Source organism: Nyctereutes procyonoides, unplaced genomic scaffold, assembly GCF_905146905.1.
Source record: "Nyctereutes procyonoides isolate TBG_1078 unplaced genomic scaffold, NYPRO_anot_genome, whole genome shotgun sequence".
NCBI classification, from domain to species: domain Eukaryota; kingdom Metazoa; phylum Chordata; class Mammalia; order Carnivora; family Canidae; genus Nyctereutes; species Nyctereutes procyonoides.
The window spans coordinates 11509173-11518105 of NW_026575025.1; the positions used below are offsets into that span (position 1 = coordinate 11509173).

The following is an 8933-nucleotide window of genomic DNA, read 5'->3' on the forward strand; positions in this document are numbered from 1 at the left end:
AAGCCTGATGTGGGACTCGATCCAGGGACTCCAGGATCACATCCTGGGCTGAAGGCAGCCGTGCTTAACTGCTGAGCTAGCCAGGGGTCCCTCTCTCTCACCTCCTTGCTGGAGTTCTCTGTTTCTGTCTTGTGGCAGCCACAACTGGCAGAAATCAACTCTCTTTACTAAATCCACAAAGGCCTCCAAGGTCTAAGCTGAGCCTAGAAATATTCTCTTATTTTGGGGTGAGGGGCTGAGGGGGATGAAACATTTTAATCTGATGGTAGCACATAATACTGAACAGGGAGCACTCCCAGTTACCCTCCTGTTTATAAGGAAGTTCTCAAAAATAACTGGATTTGTTAGAGCCTGGCCCCCTGCCCATAAGAGGGAAAGGGAACAGAGTGGGCAAAGCACTAAGGTCTGCTCTCTTGTCACTCATAGAACCAGTTCTGTGCACAGTTCTTCTAATCCACCAACTCTTCAGGCCGAAACCATAAGCCAATCTCCTTTTCTGCACTCTACATGGAATTGTTGCCGTGGGTAATGTTCTTGACAACTTGGATGCAGAAGTCCCCAGGGATGGTCCCAGGCTTGGAGTACGAAGGGGTGGTCTCCCTGAGCATCACTTGGCCTGTCTTCAACACATTCAGCCCTTCCCAGGCCATGGCAACCACAGACTCTGACTGCAAGTACTTTACCAGGACGGCAGAGAATGAATGGTCCTTCAAGTCGGTGTTCTTTGAGAAGGTCTTTCGAAGCCTGAATTAATTTCATAGCAATGAGGAATAATCCCTTTTGCTTAAAATGCTTGATGATCTCTCCAAAGAGGCTGCACTGGACTGATAGTCTTGATGGCAATGAAGGTGCATTCACTGTTGGCCATGGACCTCGAGATAGACAGCCCACCAGCTGCTTGGGTTGCAATTCCATCTAGGGCTGCTGGCACTGGAGGAGCCAGGAAGGATTCTGAGGCCTCTTTGAGCAGACCTAGCCCAACGCATTGCATCCCTGAGCTCTACAAGGCTCACGCTTGAGTAGTCTCAGGGTTTTACAGCCTTGCAGAGAACCTAGACAACCAAAACGCAAAGCAGAGAAAACCAGCCGATCAAATGAGTTTCCCTTAGGAAACCTCCCTGCTCCTACCCCTAGGACTGCCTCTCTGCACTAGTCAGTTTTCCTGTGGCCCTGCCAGGCCAGTCTCTGGCCTCCAGCCTTCCCCAGCTGAGTGTTGAAGATGTCACCTGGCTCTGGTAATTGACTTGGGAAGCCCAAAGAGCCCAAAGGGAGGTGGCAGGAGCTCAGGGGAGGGGAAGCCCCAGGTGCTGCAGGAAGTGGAGCTGTTAATTAAGCAGCTTCTTCCCACCCAGGAAGAGGGAGATGGGGAGCTGCCAGAGGCCCAGGAAGCAGGGCTCTTAAAGGGGACAAGACCCCTTTCTGAACCTATTAGGAAGAGCCATGATATATCCCAGGCTTCTTCACAGGTCACACTCGGGATTTGTCCTGTCCTCTGGAGCTCACTGGTGAACTACTCAGTGGGAGAGAAGACTGTTAAGGAACCCATGTGATGCCCTGGGAGAAAAGGAACAGGAGAGGGCACTGTAATGCCCAGCTCCAGCTCTAAGGGATGGAACAGAGTCAAGACTAAGGAAATCCTGTGAAGGGATCGTCTGAAAGGTCAGGTGGTCAGACAACTGTGATAAACAGCAGCGATGAGGGCCCCATGACAGTGCCTGGCTTAGGGCTTGGCTATGAGAAGCATGTGAATTGTAACCACAACCACATCAAAGGTTCTCTGAGTGTGGTCCTCTCCAGCAGCATCATGATCACCTGGGAACTTACTTGTTCAACATGCAAATTTTTAGGCCCCTGAAATTTAGAGACTAAGCTTAGCAATCCACAAGCCCACTAGGTGATTCTGACACATGCTCAAATTTGAGAAGCACTAGTATAATCTGACAGATTCTGGAACTGGGCTGCCCAGAAAACTTCCTCCATTCACAAATTCATTCACATTCATCAGATATTTATTAGCACCTTCTATGTGTTGCCCTGTGTCAAGTGTCATGAGGAGCCCGAAGTAGGATAAATCATAGTCCCACCCTACAGGCAGACTGATTAGTAAGTACAAAGTGGGCAAAGAGCCCTAGGAAGGAGCCAATCTTTCTGGTTAGGGGGATTGGAGAGGACTTCCCAGAGGAGGTGGACTTTGAGATGTGCCTTGAAGGATGAGTTAGCAAAATAGAAAAGGAAGGCACTTCTAAATCCAAAATCTAAATTTTATTTTAATTATTATTATTGGTGGCTCAGCGGTTGAGCATCTGCCTTTGGCTCAGGGCCTGATCCCGGATTCCCTGGATTGAGTTCCACATTGGGCTCCTTGCATGGAGCCTGCTTCTCCTCCCTCTGCCTGTGTCTGCCTCTCCCACTCTGTGCCTCTCATAAATAAATAAAGTCTTTAAAAATAATAGTAATAATAATTATTATTTTTGAGAGAGAGAGAGCTCATAAGCGGGTGGGGTGGGGGCTGAGGGGGAGGGAAAGAGAGAATCTTAAGCAGGCTCCACATGTGGAGCCCAATACGAGGCTTGATCTCAAGACCCTGAGATCATGACCTGAACCGAAATCAAGAGCCAGACGCTTAACTGACTGAGTCACCCAGGCACCCCACGCCAAATCTAACTTTCAAAAGTACCTTACAGCTTTGGGGATAAATTCAAGATTGTCAGCACAAGCTTCTCCATGATCTAGCCCCTATCACCTTCATTGTCCCCATCTCCTGCCATGCCACACCTCCACACAGAGATCTGAGGAAAGCTGAACTTCTCACAAAAGTGCACACACAGCTTGCTATTTCTTATTGCTAGGCCTTTGTGCAGCCTGTCTTTCCGCCTAGAATGTCCTCTTTGTGTCTCTTAGCCCAAGAGCCACCCATCCTTCAGGACTCCTTGCAGCTGTTTTCTCTTCCAGGAAGCCCTCTCAACTCCTGGCTGGTTAAGAATCATCGTCTAGGTCCCCAAAGGCCTGGAACACTGATGTATCAGTGCCCTTACTGCACTGCATTTACAAATCTGCTTTATGTCAATCCCCCCATTAGAATGAGAACCTACTGTGAGTTGGCATCTTCTTCAACTTTGTGATCCTAGAGCCTAGCACAGTGCCTGGCATGTAGTGAGCTTCCAATAAATAGTTATTTAGCAAAGGAAAGAAGAAAGGGAAAATGTTAAATAGGAGGCCCAAGCAAAAAAAACCAAAAACAAAAAAACTCATAAAACATTGCAGTGATGATGTAGAGTCTGACAAGGAGCACATCCCAAAGGCAAAGGCAAAAAATATCTTCCTCTACTTAAAATCTGGAACAGAGGAGACAGTGCTAGCAGCCAGGAGCCTCTTGCCGCCTGCTTGTTGGCTTGACAGATCTGGCATGTGTGCTTTCAAGCCAATTGTCATCTGCTAAGCATTGCTGCTAAAATGTTCCAGTATGCCAGGCCAAATACGAATCCATATAAGTCTCTGGGCAGCCTGGGTGGCTCAGCGGTTTAGCGCTACCTTCAGCCCAGGGCATGATCCTGGAGACCTGGGATCGAGTCCCATGTCAGGCTCCCTGCATGGAACCTGCTTCTCCCTCTGCCTGTGTCTCTGCATCTCTCTCTCTCTCTCTGTCTCTCATGAATAAATAAATAAAATCTTAAAAAAAAAACAAATATGAATCCACATAAGTGTCTTTAGCACTGTAGGTTGGTTTGTGAGTTGGGGTACAGGTTTATCAATTCTCAAGAATCCCAAGAACACATGAAAAGATGCTCAATGTTAGTAGTCATTAGGGAAATATGAATTAGATCTACACCAGATACCATTAACATCTATTACAGTGGGCAAAAAAAAAAAAAATTAAAACTAACATACCAAGTGCTGACAAGGATGCACAGCAATGAAAACTCTCATACTCTGCTGGTAAGAATGCACAACGATACAGCCAATCTGGAAAACAGTTTGGTAGTTTCTTATAAATCCAAACACACACTTGCCATACAACCCAGAGATCCCCATCCTAAGTATTTACTTGAGAAATATGAAGACTTAAGTTTAAACAACTGGTATGTCAATCCTTATAGAAGCTTTATTCAAGATTGCCAAAAATTTAAAACAACCCAAATGTCAAGAGGCAAATAATAAAAAAGTGGTGGAATATCATGCAATAGAATACTTCTCGGCAGGGGCGCCTGGGGGGCTCAGTGCTTGACTGTCTGTCTTTGGCTTAGGTCGTGATCCTGGGGTCCTGGGACGGTCCTGCATCGGGCTCCCCACAGCGAGTCTGTCTCTCCCTCTGCCTGTGTCTCTGTCTCTGCCTCTCTGTGTGTCTATCATGAATAAACAAATAAAATATTTAAAATTAAAAATAATAAAAAAGAATACTTCTCGGCAATAAAAAGGAATGAGCTATGGATATATACAACAGCATGGATAAATTTAAATGTGTCACCCAGAGAAAGAACCCAACTCCAAAAGGTTACATCCTGTATGAATCCATTTACGTGACATGCTGGAAAACTAGGAATGGGGGAACAGGTTGCCAGTGGTTGGGGTATGAGAAGGGTTTGACTACAAAGTGGTAACCTAAGGTAATTTTTTGAAGTGACAAAACTATTCTTTCTCTCTCCTGATCTACCCTTGAATTTATGCATATGTTAAAATAACAGACTTAATACACCAAAAACAGTGAACGCTACTACAGGGAATTTTTTTTTAAAGATTTTATTTATGGGGATCCCTGGGTGGCTCAGTGGTTTGGTGCCTGCCTTTGGCTCGGGGCGCGGTCCTGGGGTCCCGGGATCCGGTCCCACGTCGGGCTCCCAGCGTGGAGCCTGCTTCTCCCTCCTCCTGTCTCTGCCTCTCTCTCTCTCTCTGTGTCTCTCATGAATAAATAAATAAATAAATCTAAAAAAAAAAGATCTTATTTATTTATTCATGAGAGACACACACACACAGAGAGAGAGAGGCAGAGACTCAGGCAGAGTGAGAATCAGGTTCCATGCAGGGAGCCGATGTGGGATTCGACCCGAGGCCTCCAGGATCACGCCCTGGGCTGAACGCAGGCTCTAAACCACTGAGCCACCCAGGGATCCCGAATTTTTCTTTTTAACGTAATGCCAGTTTGGGGCACCTGGGTGGCTCAATCAGTTAAGTGTCTCCCTTCAGCTCAAGTCATCATCCCCAGAGTTTTGGGATCAAGCCCCACGTTGGGCTCCCTGCTCAGCAGGAATCCTGCTTCTCCCTCTCCCTCTGTTTACCTCTCCCCCTACTTGTGCTCTCTCTCTCTCTAATAAATAAATAAAATCTTTAAAAAAAATAAATGCAATACCAGTTTAAAGTAAAAAAGAATATCAAGGTACAAGGCAGCCCTCAAGCCCACAAGCATTGCCCCTTCCACTGTCTTGTCTATGGTGGCCAGTGAATGGGCCACCTGTAGCTCTTTAAGCAAGGTCAGTCATACAGCCCTCCTGGGTAGCTCACGAAAGCAAGCTACGATTCTCCCATCCAGTTTAATCTCAGGGTTATCTCCATAATGACAGTTAATTTTGTCTTCTTCACCAAGGTATCCCCAAAGGGCTAGAATAGTGCTTGTTAATAGTTACTCAAATAAGTATTTGTTGATTAAATATTTGTTATCCCTTTATCTGACTGGCTCCAAATTCCTGAATCCACTCTCTTAATGGAAATACTCACTGCAACCTCCCTTCTCTAATAATATTACTTGCTCTAAGTTCCTCCTGAAATTCTGGGCACTTAACATTCCTGCTCAGGTGTCAGCTCTGCCCCTTCTCTGGGCCTTCTCTGCCCCTTCTCTTCTTAATTCAGGTAAGAATTCCTCCCTCTAGCTGCATCCCATTAAGGGCCCTCAGCCACAGCCCCAGTGGAAGCAGCCTTGGCCTCATCATAAAAGAAAGTGCCCAACATGTAGTTGCTACCCTGTGCAAACAGGAAGGAAATAACAGTGGACCACGTAGGCTGGGAAGCCACCTCTGGCTTACCAGGTGCTGCTCCCAAGCCTCAACAGCAGTGTGTGGGTCTGCCAGGAGACACTTCAGTTCCATCTTACTCAAAGTGTCAGTGTGTTCCTTTTATTTCATTTGGCACCTCATAATTGTAGATGGCAAGAAGTGGGATGTTTGGTCATTTGGGTTGTAATAAGTAAGGCTTTTGGTTAGAATCCCCTGGGTTTCTGCCTATTTCCCTTCTGGCTGGTTGTAAATAAAGAGTATTTGTGTCCAGTGATTATTTCCTCTGTCCTTCACCCTTGACCCGGGTCTTCCTCCATAGGAAATCATGTATATCACAAGTGGCCATTTAAGACTCACAACCTTGTTTACCACAATCTTAGGTACAAGTAATATCCAGTTAGGTGGATTATAAGTAAACAGCACAGGTACAGAATAGTTTTCTCCAGCCTCACCAGAATCCTGATTCCTTTACCCTGCAATGGACCCCATCCCCACTCTGCCCAAAGAAGGGTCTTTCTCTTGGTTCCCCAGCATGGATTGTGCAAGGGATGTGTTCACAACAGCTGTCAGAAGGCTGCCCTTCTCTGGGGCTCACCTCCAACTAACTTGGTCAAACTACTCTTTGCCAAACAAGGTCAGAGTCACAAATGGGTGGCTTAAGACCTGTGCACACAAATGTGTTAGTTTCAGTCCACAAATCAGCTGCCAACATTTTTAAATTGGGAGATTTCCCATGAAAATCAGATCTGGCATTACCAGTTCACACTTCTCAAAAGGCCTCCCTTCAGTGGGACACTGGGTAACACATGCCTTATTTAGGTGGGGCAAGTGCCTCTTCCCCCTGCCCTCCATCCACTTCTTTCAAAGAGTTGGGCATGTGAAATAGTTTTTAAGTGGGGTGAAGGAGGCATTCCAAGCATGGGAACAGCAAGAGCAGTGAAGAGGACCATTCCCGGGACTTTTTAAAATTAGGATATATATATATATATATATATATATATATATATATATATATATATATATATAAAGATTTCATTTATTTATTCATGAGACAGAGAGAGAGAGAGGCAGAGACACGGGCAGAGGGAGAAGCAGGCTCCATGCAGGGAGCCCGACGTGGGACTCCACCCGGGTCTCCAGGATCACGCCCTGGGCTGAAGGCTGCGCTAAACCACTGAGCCACCCGGGCTGCCCTAAAATTAGGATATTGATGACTGCTTTACAACATGGCGGTCAGGGTAGAAGGAGAGCGAGTATGGAAGTGCCTGCACGACGTTTGACACGTAGTAGGTGCCCCGCAGGAAGCAGCTCCCGACCGGACCACGCAAGGGACAGAGCGTGCGCTAATCCAACAATTGGTGGACAGGCTGCGTAAAAATAACAATAGGCAGACAGGCTGCGTAGAGACCAAAAAAAGCGCCCGGGGCCGGTGCTCCGACGGGGGGGGCCGGAAGGCCTCTCCCAACCCCGGCTTCGCGCCACGCAAGGGCGGTGTCGCCACGCAGCGCACGCGCACATCGTGGCCAAGCCTGCGCGCGTTCCCGCCACGCGAGGCGAGGAAGCGCGTTTGCGCATGTGCCGAACGCCCGGCTGGCGGGGAGGGGGAGCGCAGCTACGCGTGCGCTGAAGGCCTGGCGGGCGCGCGGCAAAAGCCAAAGCGCCCGCGGGGGTCTGAGAGAGTTCCGGAGTCGCGCTCCTCGGGCTGTGGACGCCCGGCGCTTTTGGGGGCGCTCTCTAGTGGCAGCTTCGGCTGAGGCCACTTTTACGAGGCGCGAAGAACTCTAAGCCTGTGTAGGAGCCTGGCCGGGCCTGGGAAGTTCTTGGGTCTGAGGTAATGGCCCACAGCGGCCTGGTGCTCCCCTGAGGTTGGCGCTTTCTTGCCTTTATTTTCCGAGGGAGAGTTTGAGGCCCGGCGCCACCGTCCCGCAGATACCCCCAAGGGCCAGGCGGGGTGGCCGCTTGCGGGCCGCGGGAGTGCGAGAGAGTCCGGGGTGGGTGGGGGTGGGGGGCGCCTCGTACAGAACCGCTTCCCGGGCTGAGCGCCCCGGGGCCCCAGCAGTCAGTCAGACCCTGGCCGCTCGGCGCCTTAGAACGCCTCCGCCTCCCTTTTGCCCCCTCCCTCCGCCTCCCCATCCCTCCCCCCCCATTCCCCCTCCTTCCCCTCCCTCCACCTCCGTGCCCTTCTCCCCTCCCTGCCCTCCCTCTCTGTCCCCCTTCGCTTTCCCCCACCAAGGAAAACACTTGCTCTGGTCTGCAGCCTTCCCTGGACCCAGGCATAGCGGTTGCCACGAAAGCAAGGCTAGTCCCTTTGAGACATTTCTTGTCCCATCATGTTTTAGTAATCTGTGAGTTTCTGCTTTTGAATGCCTGACTGAACCTCGGAGCTGAAGAGTTGAGTCCTGGTCCTTGATGAGGCTTCTCCGGGTTTTGAACCTCGGCGTCTGAGAAAGCGGGAAGATGCACACGGGCATCTTGTAGATGCACATCTACACATCTACATCCTTGGTTTTTCTGAACTAAAGTTCCTTCATTTGCACCTGTGCTGGTAGTAAATCTACCACAGTATCCCAACAGTCTACCCAAAATCTTTCTCTGGGTATCTCATGGGGCACCTTGAAATTGAGCATGTCCCAATAAGGACTTCATATCGTCCCCTCAAAAATTTACTAAGGCTACCTTTTCCGGGAAGTCGCACTTTTAAAAGTTTTATTTAAATTCCATTTACCGGGCAGCCTGGGTGGCTCAGCGGTTTAGCGCCACCTTCAGCCTGGGGTGTGATCCTGGAGACCTGGGATCAAGTCCCACGTAGGCCTCCCTGCATGGAGCCTGCTTCTTTTTCTTTCTTTTTTTAAATAAATTTATTTTTTTATTGGTGTTCAATTTGCCAACATATAGAATAACACCCAGTGCTCATCCCATCAAGTGCCCCCCTCAGTGCCCGTCACCAGT

The 8933-nt window shown here is 48.7% G+C and overlaps 1 pseudogene; it reads right to left on the minus strand.

Moving 5' to 3' along the window:
• Window positions 1–416: 416 nt before the first annotated feature.
• Window positions 417–868, minus strand: LOC129498961 (nucleoside diphosphate kinase A-like; annotated as a pseudogene).
• Between the last annotated feature and the right edge of the window lie 8065 nt (window positions 869–8933).